At 42.2% G+C, this 19,153-nt stretch overlaps 1 protein-coding gene across 1 annotated transcript in view; it reads right to left on the bottom strand.

Annotated features, from left to right (window-relative positions):
• DGKG (diacylglycerol kinase gamma) overlaps positions 1–17,379 on the bottom strand; it is a 136,643-nt gene extending 119,264 nt beyond the window's left edge. The window contains 1 exon segment of the mRNA XM_081954472.1: positions 17,092–17,379. The gene's annotated coding sequence lies outside the window, so the exon portion shown is untranslated.
• Positions 17,380–19,153: the final 1,774 nt, after the last annotated feature.

Genomic DNA, 19,153 nt, shown 5'->3' with positions numbered 1-19,153 from the left:
TGGCTTTTGGCTATTACTTTGTTTGCTTCTAGGTGTTGGCAAATTCGTTGCTTGATTATTTTTTCCAGAATCTTTCCTGGTATTGAGGTTAGGCTGATAGGTCTGTAGTTTCCTGGATCTAATTTTTTCCCTTTTTTGAAGATGGGAACCACATCAGCTCTTTTCCAGTCCTCTGGTAGTTCCCCGGTGTTCCAGGATCTCTGAAAGATATAATTCAGTGGTTCTGAGATCTCGTCTGCTAGTTCCTTCAGAACTCTGGGGTGTAATCCATCCGGTCCTGGTGATTTGAACTCATCTAGGGTAGACAGGTGCTCACTTACCATTTTCTTCCCTATTTCAATTTGTGTTCCTAATTTTGTGGTGCTGCTTTTGATAGGTTGGACTGTTTTATCCCTTTGTGTAAAGACAGATGCAAAACATGAGTTAAATAGTTCTGCTTTCTCCCTGTTGCTTGTCACCTTCTTGCCACTTTCTCCTAGCAATGGACCAATTGTTTCCTTAACTTTTTTCTTGTTTTTAACATGTTGGAAGAAGCTTTTTTTGTTAATTTTTACTTTTGTGGCAAGCCTTTCTTCATTGTGAGCCTTAGCTTTCCTCACTTCATCTTTACAGGCTCGGGCTATTTGCTGATATTCTGCCTTAGTTATGTCCCCCTCCTTCCACTTTTTATATTTACTTTTTTTGTCTTTCAGTTTGTCAGATAGTTGTTTATGCAGCCATGCTGGTTTCTTTTGGGAGCTGTTGTTTTTCTTCTTCATTGGTATTGTGTTAGACTGGGCTTTTCTAATCTCATTTTTCAAAATTTCCCAAGCTTCTTGAGTTGTTTTCCCCTCGAGGATTCTCATCCATGGAATTTTTCCCAAGCTCTCTCGAAGTTTATTGAAATTAGCTTTCTTAAAGTCCAAGATTCTAGTTTGACTTTGTTCTACTACTTGTGTTTGGATAATGTTGAATTCCAATATTGCATGGTCACTTGCCCCCAGGGTTCCTATGGCTTCAACACCTTCTATCATTTCCTCTCTGTTAGTGAGAATTAAGTCCAGTATGGCTGATCCCCTTGTTTCCTTCTCTACTTTTTGGAAAACAAAGTTGTCTGCTAGGTTTGTTAGGAACCTGTTGGATCTTCCACTTGGTGCAGAGTTTGTTTCCCAGTTGATGTCAGGGTAGTTAAAATCTCCCATTACTATTGTGGTGTGCTTCCTACATACCTTAGTTAGCTGACTAGCAAAAAGTTCATCTTCTTCCTCTGCTTGGTTGGGTGGCCTGTAGTATAGACCTATGGCAATGTCATTTCCCCCACAACCTTTAATATTGACCCAAATGCATTCAAGATAGTTCTCATTATTGTTGTGCTCTATTTCTGTAGAGACATAGTTATTTCTTATATATAGTGCAACTCCACCTCCTCTTTTATTTGGTCTATTTCTTTTAAATAATTTAAATCCTTCTAGCTGTATGTTCCATTTGTCAGTTTCATCCCACCAAGTTTCTGTAATGGCAATAATATCATATCTGCCCTCTTTTACTTGAATTTCTAATTCTCCCTGTTTATTCCTCATACTCTGTGCATTGGTATATAGACATTTGAGTCCATTTTGATTGACCTTGTGTTTACTGTCTACATAACCTGTATTATGCCTGACTGCCCCTATTTTCTTGCCACTTGTGTGATTCATGCACATGGTATGACAATCACTATTACATGCTTGGTTTTGCTTGACAGCAGGAGTGATAATCTTACCCACACACACATCTATGTTACATGCATTTATAACCCTATGAATTTTAGTTTGCTGGGGACAGAGATGTTCTGTATCTATTAATTCTCTGTCCCCGCTCTTCAGTTTAAATGTTTATCAAGAAAATCTGTGAATTTAATGCCAAGTAACTCAGTTCCTTTCTTGGATGGGTGCAACCCATCTCTTTTGTACAGTTTTTCATTGGACCAGCTACAGGCTTCATGACTAATAAAACCAAAGCCTTCCCTTTTACACCACTCCTTTAGCCAAACATTAAACTCTGCTACACGCTGGCCCTTCCCTTTTTGTTCCTTATATACAGGTAAAACCTCTGAAAAGATAAGCCTACAACCTATACTATTAAGTTCATACCCCAAGTTCTGGAAATCATTCTGCACAGAAAGTACATCTTTCTGGGATAGATCATTAGTGCCAAGATGTATAATAGCATCAACGTCACAGTCCTTACTTGCATTCTTGACTATCTTAAGAATACGCCTCTTGTCTCTGCTGGCAGTAGCACCTGGCAGACACCTGACCTCTTTTAAAACCTCCTTATCCTCTCCTAAATTAACATCTCTTACGATTGAATCACCAACCAGAAGGTGACTTCTCTTTTTACATACCTTGATCTTCTTCTGCGACTGATGTGTGATACCTGGTTCCCCTTTTCGCCTTTCCGAAGAAAGTTCTTCGTTTTGGACCACGATCCCCTGCTTATTTGAGTCATCATTATCACAACTGCCTTGACCTATCTCTTTAGTGTCCCCATTAAGGTCAGCAAGGGCACTATATCTGTTTTTAATAAACTATTAATAAAATAACAATTAATTTCAAAAATTTCCTGTAATATTACCTATGATATTTGCTCACTTCCCATTAAACCGAGCCTCAGCAAAAATTCACTCTTTTCTATTTTATTTTAACTGTGCTTAATAGATGTAAGGGTTTGCCATTATAGTCTATTGTGGCCTGTAATTGGCTTGTGTGTTCCAGACAATTTATTGGCCAAGCTACAAGGTGATTTTTTTCAAAGAGACCAGAAGCAGAAGTTCAGACTACTGGAATGTATTTTCCTTTGATAAGCTCCATGCTTGTTGCCAAAATTCTTTATAGACAGTTATGATGTAACACAGAAGGCAGCTTTTCATAAGATGAGCAAACAGAAGGAAAGCCCTGAGATTAGGCTATTTTGGAAATGTTTTAATTCCGGTTTCAGTTTTTCAGCCCAGCCATGATTTTGCAGGATGACAACATGGCAGGGATTTTCATAATCAAGAGAAAGGGGGTGAGATGTTAGCAATGAAATATTATTTTTGACTGGTCCAATTCATTCCAAATAACACTTTGTGGTATCCCTGGCTGCAGAACATGAGATTAGTAAAGACTTCATAAAACTTTGTTTATGATCAGGTCAGTGGGCAGAAGATAAGCCCGAATCTAGTAGTTCTGAGGATGTATCCATAGTAAGTCATCCAAGATTTACAAGTCAAATAATATTATAGTCTTCTTACAATATTCTATGTGATGCTGCAGAAATGAAGATAGCTCAGGATAAAAAGCAATTAATTTTTATATAGAAGCTTGCAAGATCCATTCTGTTTTGGTATTTAAATCCCTATGCGCAGGATTATTTAATTCTGCAGCTGTGTTTTCACAATACATTGAGTCACAAATTAACTAAACATATTTTAGTCTACAGCACAGGTGTCCAACTTTGGCAACTTTAAAATTTGCTAGGGAGTTCTGGGAGTTGAAGTTCACAAGTCTTAAAAGTTGCCAAGGTTGAACACCTCTGCTTTATGTATTGTGAGTTTATGGCTCCCTGACTAGATTTGGATGACCCAACCCAGCAGTAGAATAGTTACTGCTACTCTAAAAAAAAAAAAAGCCTGCATCCCGTGGCTACGGGGACTGTGATCAAATGGGAAAGCAACCTTGGATATCATCCTAACTGTTGTAAGGATGACTATGAAATTGTTACTTTTGGCTGCTTTTTTATGCTTGAAAAAATAAAAAAAGTTGTAGTGACCCAATCAGGATCAGCACCATCACAAACTAAGTTGAAGGAGACTTTATGTTTCATTCACTCATCTCCACTTTTGTGGCCCTATTGGGAGGTGATGAAAAATAAAAGAAACACAAGAGATAGAATTTCTAGAATGGTCTTGATTTTGCAGGTCTGCTTAAGCTCTGTCTTCACAGTGGAAAATCCCTCCAAAGCCAAGTAAAACTAACCGCTAAACCAGTTATGTGTTTGTCTTCTATGACATGCTAACCCCACCTTGATCCAGGTAAATCCATGCATTTCGGGTATGAAAATACAGCAGACCTCAGAAGCATGAATGAGCATATGTACTATATTATGTAACTGTAAGCCACCCAGAGTCATTTTGCGGCATATAAATGTAATAAATAAAAGTAATTTGCTGACTGCATTGCAGGCAAGTACTATTCTTGCTATTCTTTCTTTGGTTTCTTATCCTGAGTTGTAATAGGGGTATGGTAATCCAGTGATAGGAGAACATGTCTGTAACTTCTTCAGAGCTGCCATGATGTCTATACAATTTTTCTTGGTGGCCTCCACTAAAATATATCCTTTTTTCTTTGTAATTCTGTTGGCTTTTGCAAGCGTCCTTGTCCACGTCAGCATTCTAGACACAGCAGGAATCCAATTAAAAAGTTAATAAAGGGGGAAAAGTCACAATTTATGTCTAGTAAATATTTTAAAAGTCAGCAGTTAAAAAGTTATAAAGATATTCCTAAAAAACAATTGTTTTCAGTACATTTTATCATTCGCTATATATAATAAACAGGCTATGATAACAAAATAAAGATATCTGTCTGAATTCTTTTTCTACTTAAAACAAATCCACAAAGTAAAGCAATTTATTTCCTCCCCCTAGTCCTTTGGCAATTCAGTTTCAAACTCAGCATTTTTGTCTGATCCCTCTGCAATATCGCCTGTCCTAGTTTCTTGTGATTTCTCTCTTGAAGTCACCCTCTAATCTGTTTGTGAATCAGAGGAATACTAGAGATGTGCTAACTTTTTAGTTTCCATGGAAACCAAGTTTCTTCGGTCACCCCATCCCTGCCAGGATTCAGATTGTGTTAAATGTTTAGTGACCATGCTTAAACCTGCATAACTAAACAGTTGAGCATTGTATCACTGTTGCACATTGCTCAAAGAAGCAATGTAGAAACTAAAAGGCTGCTTGTTTAGATTGCAGAGTTCAATATTTTCCAGACCAATATTTTCTGTTACAGATGTTCTCCAATAAAATAGAACTTTGATTGTTCAGATCTTTGCAGAAAGAAAGCCTGATGGTTTGGAGGAAGGGTGCAATCTCAGAGCCAAGGCTAAATGCATACTTCCACATTCAGTTGGTATGAATTTTCCTCATCTGTTCAGATATGTTCCACCTGAATTAGACTTTTCCTTCACGTTCAGCAGGACCAGATATGTCCTTGTCATCTTGGCTTTCTACTCTTGGCTTTCACTAAGTGTTAGATATTAGCATATATCGAGGCAAGTCTCCTCTCTGGTCCGCTGCTACAGCGGGAAACAGGTATCGTTCTGATTGGTCGAGGGGCGTACCCGATCCCTATAAAAGGGGAACCCTCCGACCACAGAGAAAGCTGGATCACTACTACTATTAATAAATAGCTGATAAGTCACTCCGTGTCCATAGTCTGTTCTCTCGTTGCCCCGATCTAACATTGGCGACGAAGGTGGGATCGAGAGACAGATAGGACGAAGAACGCTACCTCCAGAATCTCCGGATTTGATCCAGCCTAGGAATTTGGCAGAAATTCCGGCAGCCATCTCAGGTCACCGCAGCGCGGCAAATTCAAACAAGAGAAGATGGCGATGCACACTCCCCCCGCTCCATTCGACCCAGCGAACGACGAATGGGAAGCCTTCATGATTCGTTTCGAGTGTTTTCTCGAAGCGAACGAATACACGGGGATCACCGACGCCCGGAAGAAAAACATCTTCCTCGGCTACTGCGGAAAAGAAGTCTTCAACACGGCCAGAGACCTCACCGCGCCTACTCCAATACAGGCAGTATCGTGGACGGCGTTGCAACAGGCTCTACAAACTCATTACGCGCCAAAACCTTCCCGCCATGTTTGCCGCAAGGAATTCAACACGCGGAACCAGAAGGCGGGAGAATCCATCAATCAATATGTTGCAGCCCTGCGTAAAGCAGCAACTCACTGCGAGTTCAGGGATCTGGACGAGCACATCTTAGCGCAGCTCATCTGTGGGTTAAGAGACATTTCACTACAAAAGAAGCTGTTGGCAAACCCGAATTTAACCCTACAGATAGCGCTAAACGAAGCAAGAGCGTCAGAGTCAGCAGAGAAATCATCGGTAACCATACAACGAGGTTTCAGCGTAAACCAGCCAGCACCAAGGCAGACCAGAGTGCACTACGAGGACACAAGCCCCGACTACGAGGATCCCGAGTTCGAGGACAGTCACCTGATGCAGAGCAGTCACTTGAGGACTGGGGGGAGACCCGGATCCCGTTTGCCGCCCTGCGCAAGCTGCGGAGGGAATCACCCCAGGTCTACTTGTAGGTTCAGGAACGTTGTTTGTTCGCACTGCAACAAACTTGGGCACATCGCACGAGTGTGCCGGAGCGGAGTCCCTGCCTCACGGCAGCCACCCATGTACCGCCAACAGAAGCCCAACCCAGGGGCTTGGCGGAATCAAAAAGGGCGCCCAGAGAGAAATCCACAAGTGTTTACCCAGAGAGAAAGTTCCCAAAGAGCTGAGCGAGCGTATCCCCAGAGAGATTACTCACAAGGAGCTGAGCGAGCATATCCCCAGAGAGACTACACGCAAAGAGCTGAGAGAGCGTTCTATCAAGACGCTCAACGAGAGTATTTTCAGGATATAGATGGTGAGATAGAGTTGACCCAGAGAGAGGAGTTGCGAACGTATCTCACCACGATAAATCAGGTCCGCCCCAAGCGGCCCAAAAGGCTGAGTCACAGTCCTCTTGGAGGGCTCACCTTGCGAGCTAGAAGTTGACACAGGATCAACCCTGATGATCATTTCATGGGCATCCATGAAACAGGCTATCCCTAGCCTCAGAAAGAGCCAACTACGCGCTCCAGACGTCCTGCTACGAGACTACCAGGGGAACCAAGTCCCCATCGTGGGCCAAGGCACATTCCAGATCCGTTTCAAGGACATCGTAGCCCAGCTGCCCGTGACCATCGCCAGCGCGCCATTACAGAACCTTCTGGGGATTGATTGGTTTGAAGCCCTGGGGTTAGAAGTCACCGGAATCAACGCCGTGGAAAACAGCAGTGCTGAACAGATTTTTAAGGAGTTCGAGGATGTGTTCAGCCCCGGTCTTGGTAAGTATGTGGGTAAACCGATATCATTCAATTTAGACCCCAAAGTGGCGCCAATCCGACTTAAACCGAGATGAGTGCCTTTTGCACTCCGCCCAAAAATAGATAAGGAAATAGGTAAGTTAGTGGAGCAAGGAATCCTTGAGCCGGTGGATCACGCGCGCTGGGAAACACCCATCGTGACCCCAGTCAAACCAGACGGGTCAGTCCGCATCTGCGCGGACTATAAATGCACAATTAATGTCGCGCTACAACAGAGCGCATATCCTGTGCCTGTAGTCCAGCACTTATTGCACTCGTTGGGGCCAGGAAAGGTATTTGCTAAATTAGACATGGCACAAGCTTACCAGCAACTGCCAGTTGATAGCGCCACAGCGGAGGCCCAAACTATAGTGACGCATAGAGGAGCATTCAAATGTAACCGGCTACAATTCAGTGTGAGTATTGCCCCAGGATTGTTCCAGAGCGTCATGGAACGACTTTTGCAAGGGATACCGGGAGTCGTCCCCTATTTTGACGACATCTTGGTGTCCGCTGCAAACGAGGAGCAATTAAATAAAAGAGTCAGAACTGTTTTGGCCAGAATCAGAGAAAAGGGTCTCCGCCTCAAAAAGGAAAAATGCCAAATTAACGTGCCTAGCGTAGAATTCCTGGGTTATAGAATCGATGGTCAGGGAATACACCCCACTTCAAAGAAAATTAAGGCGATCCAGGACGCCCCCACACCACGAAATCAGACCGAGTTGCAGGCCTTCCTCGGACTACTTAACTTCTACAGCGTTTTTCTGAGGCAGAAGGCGACCGTTGCTGAGCCACTACACCGTCTACTCCAGAGGAACGCACCATGGAAATGGGGATGATCCGAAGCTGCAGCTTTCGCCGGAGTAAAGCGCCTGCTCACCACTGACTCACTGCTTGTCCAATACAGCCAGACCCTACCGCTGGTATTGACCTGCGACGCATCACCTTTCGGAGTTGGAGCAGTCCTCAGCCACAGGATGCCCGACGGAAAAGAAGCACCCATCGCCTTCTACTCCAGGACTCTTTCATCGGCCGAAAGGAATTACAGCCAAATGGACAGGGAAGCGCTGGCTGCTGTAGCTGGAGTAAAACGTTTCCACGAATACCTCTACGGCCGCGATTTTGAACTGATTACGGATCACAAACCGTTGTTGGGACTTTTGGCGGGAAACCGCCCCACCCCAGTCTCCCTTTCTCCACGCATGACCAGGTGGACTGTTTTCCTGGCTGCGTACTCATACAAATTGATTCATCGACCGGGCTCCACTCTTGGACACGCAGACGCACTCAGCCGTTGCCCATTACCTGACATTCTGCCAGACCCCACTCCAGAAGTACCGGTATTGCTCATTGACTGTTTGGACTCTGGACCGGTTTCTTCATACGACGTTGCAAGGTTCTCCTCTAAAGACAATTTAATAAAGCAAGTTCAAACTTGGGTTTGGAGGGGGTGGCCGAAGGGAAACGTGGGCCCGGAATTCAAAGTGTTTTGGTCAAAATGGGATGAACTCTCAGTGTTACAAGGTTGCTTATTGTGGGGGGATCGAGTTGTTATTCCGTATGCTTTACGTAGGAATGTATTAGATGCTTTACATGTGGGTCATCCGGGGATTGTTAGGATGAAGGCGTTAGCAAGAAGTTACGTTTGGTGGCCAAACATGGACAAAGAAATAGAGGAGTGGGTGGCCACTTGCGACCCATGCCAGGAATCGAGACCAGCACCCCCGGAAGCGCCCGCCACAGAATGGGAGAAACCTAAAGCACCCTGGTCGCGAATACACATCGACTTCGCAGGGCCATTCCAAGGTCAGACTTTCCTTATAGTTGTGGATGCATACTCAAAATGGCTAGAAGTAGTCCTAATGACTTCAACCACGGCAGAGGCAGTCATTAAGGTTCTACAGCGACTTTTCGCCACCCATGGCCTGCCCGACCTCCTGGTCTCCGATAACGGGCCCCAGTTCACGGCCATGCAATTTGAGACATATCTAGCAGGTCAGGGAATTCGGCACGCCCTCGTCGCGCCATTCCATCCGGCGTCAAATGGACAGGCGGAGAGAATGGTGCGATTCGCAAAAGAGGCCCTCGCTAGGATGGGTCCAGGTGATTGGCAAACACGCATTGACCATTACCTCTTAATTCAGCATATTACCCCTAGTGCAACGACGGGTAGGAGCCCCGCTGAACTACTCATGGGCCGCCGTTTACGGTCTCACCTGGACCGTCTTCACCCAAATTACTCTGCCACAGCTCCCCCAGACTCCACAAGCAAAATTCGGTCTTTTAGCATAGGGGATTCCGTATACGCCCACAACTATGCAGGGGGAACATTGTGGATGCCGGCAAAGATCATTGGCATCACGGGTCCACGTTCGTATCTGCTGGAGCTGGAAGATGGGCGGAACTGGAAAAGGCACATCGATCAACTTCGGGGTCGCCTAGCACACTCAGACCTTCAAAACGAAGACGAGATTTTCCTGCCTACAGAAAGTGAGCCACGCGAGAGCCCCATCATAGAAAACTACGACACCTGCGAACCAAGCTCGGAACAAGAAAGCAAGCACGAAGCAGAGCAACCCCCAGACAACGCAACCGAGCAGACTCCGGAACGCCCCAGCTACGAGGGCACGAAACCTTCAGAACATGGAACAGGAAAAGCATCCGATCCTGCAACCACTTCTGACCAACCAGAACTACGACGCTCCTCCCGAGTAAGGCAACCCCCAACATACCTAAAAGACTATGTTACCTACCGCAACGTTCCGTCTAGGAGGGGAGGGGTGTTAGATATTAGCATATATCGAGGCAAGTCTCCTCTCTGGTCCGCTGCTACAGCGGGAAACAGGTATCGTTCTGATTGGTCGAGGGGCGTACCCGATCCCTATAAAAGGGGAACCCTCCGACCACAGAGAAAGCTGGATCACTACTACTATTAATAAAGAGCTGATAAGTCACTCCGTGTCCGTAGTCTGTTCTCTCGTTGCCCCGATCTAACACTAAGTATGAATCTCCTCTGCTAAGTCAGCTCTTCCAGATGAAACAATGGATTGTTTATGCCTGATTTTGACTAAAGGTGTAAGAGAATTATTCATGGATCTTGTCCTGAGCGAACGAACACATTCTGCTCCCAGGAAACTTTACATCAAAGTTGGTATCAAACAGACATTCTTGCTTTTTCCTGGACAGAAATGCGTGCATGAAGATGCACAATCAATCAAAGTCAAAATACCCTTAAAATATAAAACTGCTTTTGATGGTTGCATATGTGTAGATATAATTATTTTAAAAGAATGTTTAGCCCGGTCTGGAATTTTAGCAATAGCAAAAGAACTTAGACTTATGTACCACTTTACAGTGCTTTACATCCCTCTCTAAGTGATTTACAGTGTCAGCCTATTACCCCCAACAATCTGAGTCCTTATTTTTCCCATCTCAGAAGCATGGAAGTCTGAATCAACCTTGAGCCTGGTGAGATTTGAACTGCCAAATTGCAGTCAGCCGGCAGTCAGCAGAAGTAGCCTGCAGTACTGCACTCTAACCACTGTGCCACCAAGACTCATTTTTCCGCAATAAGAGCACAACACTGAGGAGAACTATGTTTATTGCAATGATTGTTGGCCACCTGTTTTAACAAGGGAGTCCTTGAACAATGAGAAAGGACTAGGAGGCAGGAAATCCTGGGGATCTGATTGGCTGCTCTGTTTGGTGAACTGGGTAGATCCTTGTCAGTGTAACCAGAATGAGTTCTATTGCTAAGCAAAAGGGCCTTTAAGGAAGACTGCAGAGCCCCAAAGTTTGTTGTTAAGGAGATACAATGTTGAAGTCATCCACAAATAGATAAAGAAGGTTGTGATTTTTCTATGTTGTAAATAGTCTTTGGCCTGTACTATTTGGTGAGGATATTTCTTTTCTTTGGTTTGATGGGATTACAGGAAGCTCAATTTGGCTCCGAGTAGATTAGACAAAGAGAGCAGCTGGGTTTCACCTGATCACATCTAAAAATTGTGTGTGCGTGTGTACAGTCTCCATTTTGTTTTTGTTTATTCACCATTATGGAACTAGAATGAATGTGAGCATTGTGCTCCCTTGATCTTCACATAAATCAGGGGTGTCCAAACTTGGGAACTTTAAGACTTGTGGACTTCAACTCCCAGAATTCCCCAGCCAGCTGGCTGGGGAATTCTGGGAGTTGAAGTCCACAAGTCTTAAAGTTCCCAAGTTTGGACACCCCTGACATAAATAGTCTTGCTTTTTCCCATACAGAAATGCACAGAAATGCAATAAAAGTCAAAGTACTTTTAAAATAAGAAACTACTACTGATAGTTGCATATGTGCATATGTACAGATAGTCCTTGACTTATTGTAATTGGGACCAGACTTTCTGTTGCTAAGAAAGCTAGTTAAGCGAGTCACATCCAGTTTTATGACCTTTTTTTGCCATGGGTAAGAGAATCACTGCAGTTCTTAAGTGAATCATGTGGTCATTAAGTGAGTCTGGCTTCCCACATAGACTTTGCTTGTCAGAAGCCAGGTGAGACAGTTGCAAATGGTGATTATGTGAACTTGAAATGCTGCAACCTTTGTAAATACATGCCATGTGCCAAGAGCCAGGATTTGATTACATGACTATGAGGATGCTGTGACAGTTGTGAGAGAACTGGTTGTAAGCCACTTTTTCAGTGCCATTGTAACTTTGAACTACATACACTACTGTACAAACATTGCTAAAGGATTGTTTGTAAGTCAAGGACTATTGTAATTACTTTGAAAGGGCATTTAGAATGGCTGAATTTACATTTAAAAGGACTATCATGAAGGCTAATGTCTGATAAAGAATGAAAACATGGCAAATTGCATATTTTATGTTTATGTTAACAGTCCCAATATTTAATTGGAGACGATATACAGTAGTGCCAATGTTAGGGGACATTACTGGAACATTTTCTTATAGATTTTAAAAAATTTATATAACCTGCCAGAGAAAAATACTGCTCTATTAGCACCAGCAGTACAATTGAATTTTCTTGATCAGCTCATTGATAATTTTGATCTCTAATTGATGTCACTTTGGGCCCATTTTTCATCCTCCCTAGGCTCCGGAGGCTTTCCTGAATCCTGGTGAGGGCAAAAACTTCCACCACCACATTGGGGTCATGTGTGTGGGTCATGTGCACATCCACAGGTGGGTGGGGAGCATTGCATTGTGGGTGCTCTCACACGCTCTCACACACCCCCTCACAATTTTGGCACGTATCTACAAAAAGGTTCACCATCACTGGTTTAGTATTATACAAAATGTCAAGGAATGCTATTTGTTCCTGATTCTTAAATCTGGATTGGGCACTCTTTTGATGACTGGGACTCCATGTAATATTGTTTGCCTGGCTAAAGGCACACAAATGCTTTTGGGAGGAATTTGGTGTTTTTCTTTATCCTTTCCCTCCCCCATCCCAAAAAAGCTGGCATTATAGATTTCCAGTGTTTCCTATTTCAAAATGCTAGACTTAGACTTAGAATAACTTTATTGTCACTTGTACACTAATCGGCATATATTAAAATGAAATTTTGTTGCATACGAAAGACTGATGCCGGGAAACTATGACACCAGTTTTTAGCAGCTGGGATCAGAAGTGGTTCTGGAAAGTGCAAAAAAAGGATTCAGTGCCACACATAGCTTAGGGCCTCAAGTTGCTCATCAGTATCTCGGCCACTGTTACCAGCTATTCTTACTAGCTAGTCCTCTTCCCTAACATTTCTATGACTTGCCTGTTGGTCAAGTAACTATCCTATGAACCAGCCTGTTGTGGTACTAATAGTTTTTCTAATTACTACCATAAGAGCTGGATGTTAAAAGACACATGAGCAATGCTGAAAAGGGGGGATACGGTAAGAGTTCTTCCCCTTACAAAAAAAGTACCTTTGATAGATGCCTAAACATGCTGATCCGTGGTGTAAGCCCCATCTTCAATCCTTCTGTCTATACAGAGGGGAATCTAGGCCAGTGCCAAAAGTTACAATAGACTTGAATCCATGTCTGGATTCAGATAATACTCTATGTCAAGGAAGGGAAGTGTTCAGTTTTGAGTCTGGGCTTTTCCCTCTTAAGCAAATAGCCCAACAAATTCTTGCTCAAAATATTCACAGCAATTCCAGGGTGATTTTATTTTAGATTTTTTAATGAATGCAGATGTTAATAACACCAATATTTGAAGAAAAACATCTATTTGACAACTTCTTCCCGTATTTATTCATGAGGCTATTATCACATGGCATATACAACTGCTGTTCCCATTCACCTCCCCTCCCCAAATAATTGCTAGTCTATCATCAGATCTGAGAGACACTTTTTAAAATATACATTTATCCTTATCCACTCGGATGAAAGTGGCTAGCCAACACTTCTGGAGAAGGCAAGGCATGTGAAAGTGAGTAAAATCTCCATGCCTATGTTAAGACACAATTTATGTTTGGCAATAATGTTTTCCTGCTTAGTATTAAGTTATAATGTATTCCTATCAATAAAATCTCACGGGTATTAAAAAATGAGATAGCAATACATATATCGGCACATATTTTTTCCATAAGGATTACCTGAACAGATAATCACTATTGAATCTATTGGAGAGCCTCTGTCTGTATTACCAAATGATCTAGAATTATTTACTTTAGTTTCTTGTAAATGGAGATTCCTTTTGCACTTGCATATTTCTGTTCCCCTTGGTCAGGAGTTTAATCATGTCAATGTCTTGGAATACAGGGCGAGATAGGCTTCACTCCACTAATTCGTGCCTAAAATATTCCTTCATACCGCATATGAAACTTTAAAACAATAGAAAGGGAATTTCAATAATACAAAGAATCATAGTTTGTCATCACCATAAGGAATGTGCCTTGTTGAATTGGTGCCTGCAACAACTTGGTCAACACCAGTTGGTTTGTAACCCAGCATAAAACAAGCAAAGGGCAATCTCCTTTGGGGACCCCGTCTTGGTTCCTGCTATTCCATATATTTGCTCCAGGAAAATCTCTACAAAGACTCTCCAACATAATACAAATGGATAAAATAGATATATAGTTACCTCTCAGGTTTCCCATGGAGCTGCCCTGAGTAACATATGTTGATCTAGATATATTTTAGATAGATTTAAGCTCTTCCAAAATAAAAAAATGATGTGATTATTTGATTTCAACTCTTTGTTATTTTATCAGGCTAAAAGAAAGAAGGATGGGTGGTGGAAGTCCTTTGTGTGCAACCCTTGTGTGTTATGGTATTAAGCCCAACCTCTCTAGCAAACCCTTTTCCACATTGGATAGTTAGCTGGGGGAAGGAAGATGCTGGTTCTTGAATCTTTCCTGAATGACGTTTCCTGAAACTTTTGTTAGAATTAGAAATGTCAGTTAAGATCTTTACATTGATACCATTTGCTTTTTTCTAAAAGAAAGAGATATGCATGTTTTGTGAGGCACTGGGGTGTTTTCATTTATAATTAATGCAACAACTGAAAATTCTCTTCAATTTTCCAAGCTTTTAGCTTCTGGTAATGGACTACTATAATAACAGCTGTCCTTATTCCAAACCGGTCATAGCATATCACTCCATAACACTGGGATTCATGCTGCATTGGTATTTATAATCCTTTCTATGTTATTCTAAAGAAACATAGACATCCTAGAAAGAAAATGTACTGTTCATAAGACCCAATAAGGACCTTGCACTTTCATTCACCTGCTATCCTTGATTAAAAACGATCAGGCAGTGCTCTTGATTATGTAATAATTATTCACATTTCTATTTACAAACATTTGCAGGATGGTAGACAATGATTTGAGAGGCTAGGTTCCCTGGGTGACCCTCAGCCATCTGCTACTTCTGAACCTAACTCCAATAATGTGAGCATTAAAGGGGGTGACATCATGTATATAGTCTTCTGTTCATGAAGAAAGGCAATGTATATGTTAATAACAATTCTTTAAAAATCAAACTCCTACCTTGCCTTTAAAAATTAATGTAACTAAAAGATGTCCTATTGATGGGCTTGTGCTTTTGATTTCTTTCGTTCATTAAGGAGAAAAATCCAGTTTGACTACCAAGCCAAATATTGAGACTAAAAATTAAGCCGCCAAACTAAAATAACAATAATAAAGCTTTTGACTACAAGAGACCCAAAATACCAATATGAGTTGCAAAATGTATTATCTTTTTTCACTCAAATATCTTGACTAAAATGGAACTTAACCTTAGATTAGCACTTAGCACTACAATGTTAGTGATTAAAATCCTGTTTTGTGGCCCCAAACAATGATAAGCCTTTTGGTTTAATCTGTAGTTGCTTAATCTATAAGAAACTACAAATAAGGTACTGGATGGAAATCATTATTTTGTTTCATCATTTGGGAAGCCCTTCTGAATTTAAGTGTACTGTAAGATTTTATTTATACAAACATAAATGGTACTATTTTCATGGTTATCATTGGCACACACAAGCAAAGTGTATAAAACAGGCTTCCCCGTGTTTTGTTCCATAAAGTCTCTTAAAAACTCGAGAATGGAAATATTACTAGGATAGACAGCATTGCATAGTGATTGTGTTTCAAGTAAAAAAAAACATTTCTCTGTTCGAAAGTAATTACAAACTTAAAAACAAATGACTATGTTTACATGGAATTCCAACTGTCTTCAATGGAGCATGGTGACAGGTAAATTGGAACAGGACTAGCACCTAACCTCCTTTATAAAGTCACTCCATGGTATATTTTCCATAATAATGCTGTTTTCCAAGATCTCGTTTTAGTTGGTGTTATTTATTAAGATCTTAGGACTCGGATCCTACATATACTCACTTAGCTGCAAATCCCACTAAATTCAATGGAACTAACTCCCGAGTAGATGTAGATGATTATAATATGGTAGCTTGCCATCTCTTAGGTAAATTTGGCTTCTCTTCATTTTTGAGACAGAAAGTGTTAAACATTCACATTACTTTTATATCAATTCTTGACGCAAAGTAACACGCAAACATAGCAGACAGCTATGCTGACTTGATCTGTGTCATGGTTAGCATAAACTTAATACAGCATGTTGAAGAAAACAATATTGAAAAACCGTTCAAGTCCTGAATTTAAATTATTGGCCTATGTTTGCTTCTCAGCTCAGCTCAGGAATGCCACGGCTCACCTGTATATTAGATGTTTTGATAAAGTGCAAAGGCTACAAAACCCCTTTGCTTGCTGTCAGACTAGACCCTGCTGGACTAAATAGATTGAATCAGCTAAGTTAATAGGTATGGATTCATTTCTTTCAGCAAAATCTATCTGTACTTGTCCAGGAATCTGTGCTTTTATCTTCATCTTGAAATCTAAATCTCTAATTGTAATAATCTGGGATTAATGAACTGATTCACAGGAAAATACCAGAATAATTAAGATCATATATTGTTATAAAACATGGCTCTCATAAGCATGAATACACTAAATAAATCACAACACTAAACCTAAGCCAAACAATCCACATTACAATTCAGACTACTATATGGCTTCATGTGAATTAAGAAATCACAGGCACACTTCGGATTGAAAGGCACATTTATCATGCAGGATCTGAAAATAAACTGAGGTACAGCTTAAGTCATGTCCTGGGGGCAGAATAAAGCAACATTGTACCTACATGCTGAATTTAGTTTGGATCTGCTCGTTTGATAGAACAGTGCGTTATGTAAGTTGCCCTTTAAGGGATGTTTCACATTTCCATTTAAACGCACACCTGATGTATTGGGAAGACTATCAACTTGCATAATTCCCTCCACCTTGTTCACCTGCTCTACATTTTTGTGCCGCAGATCTCGCCAACACTAGCAAAGCAGAGTTAGATTTATGTTCTCCGTTTCCTAGAGAGAAGGATTCTTTTTGGCAACCTAATCCACAGATTACCTCTCTAACAAAAGCCTGACTTAGCCTCACGTTCATAAACGAAGTCAGGTATGATTTTCTTCTGACTTGGAATACGGTACTTCTTACCGTTGCAAAACCAGCGCCGGAAAAAAAAAACTTTAGCCCCTGGAGCCAGCAGGTAAAACCCCGGGACCTAGCAGGTCAGTGATGTTTTCCCATTAAAAAACAAAACAAACCAAACCCAGCCCCGCGTAGATTGCTGCCTCGCTAAACTGGAACACTCGACCGGGGTCTATTTTTGTTTCTCTCTTCCGCCCCCTCCCCTTCCACAACATCTTCCCAGCGCTTCTTTCCGTCCTGGAAGACTCCGACGCGGGGCAACATGCATTTATCTTAATAGCATCAGGTGTCTTTCTCACATTGCACTGGAAAGAACGCAAGGACTATTAAAACTAAATTGCAGTGAAATGAAAGACGAACCTCCCAAAGATCCTGCGGCAGCCTTTCAGCTACATCCTTCTTTCAGGTCCACCGCAGACCAACTCCCCACAAGAAGCCAGCATCCGGAGCCGCTCCGTTTGTCCGCAATGTGAGCGCCAATGAAATAAACAGGCAGTTTCGAGCCCAAGCACACAGACACAAAAAAACACACGTGCAGCTCCATTGGCAATTCGCGTGTGTGCGGGGAGGCTTTCGCTACCAGTCAAGTGGCCAGGCGCTGGCTTCCTCCCTCCCCCCACCCCCTTCCTTGTATTGGGGACGGAGACCTACCAGCCCAGGAGACGGACGGACGGACGGCTTTGAAAACCCAAGACTCACCTCAGGAGTTTTAGCTTTAGTTAAGTCATCCAGGCGGCGTAGTCGGCGAGCTTCGCCTGGGGAGGAGGGTGGGAAGGGGGGGGGGGTCTCGGCAAAAGCCAGCAGGGCAAAGAGACAGGCAGTGCTTTATGGAGCCTCCTCCCTCCCTCAAGACTTAGCTCGTCTCCGCTGGCAGCGGCTGTCTCCTCAGCCCGAGCGCTTTCCCACTCGGCCTGACAGCTCAGTCTGACCGCTGTTAAGGTGGCTCTCACAACCCCCAGCTGCAGAATTTTCCTCCCGCCTAAAGATAGGCGGAAATCCAACTGTACCTGGGTTCTTCTGCCTATGCTACCTCTATCTTGGAAGATAAAGGAGGAGATGGCTGGAGAGTAAGAGATGGGGAAACACTGGATGCTTTTTTTAACTCCCCCCCTCCAATTTTTGTGACTACCCCGTATGCTGAGCATGGGTCTGTTTACCCTGTGCAAGAGTCCTATTTAGACACCCACGCCAATCCCTTGTGCTGAGGGAAGGATTTATTCCAGCTGAAAGAAACCAAAGTTCTGGCTCAGCCTGGTGTTATTCTTACCTCCAGCACTTCCTTAAATTCATCACACAAAAGTGAATTGCCTTCCCAGTTTCCAGTCAATTGACATCCAATTGTTACTCGATTTCAGTCTGGACCTGTAAACCTGAAGTGGCTGAAATCTCAGGCTGATATTTCAAGATCAAACTGTCATCAAGGATTCAGTCCAAAACTAAACCCCCACAATGTTAGCCTTTAATGAATTGAGATATGATTTCACAATCTGAATACATCAAAAAATAGGGGATACATCTATTTGGGAATTTTAAAAATGAAACGGGTTTAAGTTTTTGCTAAATATTCTGATATTCTACTGAAAAACTATGGAAACGATGTTTTCTTGAATTATTTTTTAACAACAAAAATGCTGATAGTGTTACCTTCCAGGATTCTTTGCAAAAAGTAATGCATTTCAAACTGGGTCAAAATTGGTTTTAAAACACCTCTAAGTGTCCTCTAAGATGCTATATAGTGTTTTGAAGCTTTTGCTCTCCAAGGGAACTCCCAATATCCATATAATTTGTACACATTCTGGTGAGGGAGAGGTTAATTTGTTTTTGCTTAATACTTGGCATCTTGGAAAGAGCTTGAAAACCATGTGTCTTTGTGATATGTAAAATAGACCTAGATGCAAGGAAGTATTAACATGAACAGCTTCCCATAACTGAAATATTATGGTGTCAAGAAAAGTCTAAGTGTAGTGCCCATGATTATCTTCATTTTTTTTGAATGAATAAATGGGGGAAA

This window comes from Natrix helvetica, assembly GCF_964273705.1.
Source record: "Natrix helvetica genome assembly, chromosome: 5".
In the NCBI taxonomy this organism is placed as follows: Eukaryota; Metazoa; Chordata; class Lepidosauria; order Squamata; family Natricidae; genus Natrix; species Natrix helvetica.
Note: the sequence above shows the minus strand (reverse complement) of the source record. Positions and strands in the feature narration are given on the sequence as shown.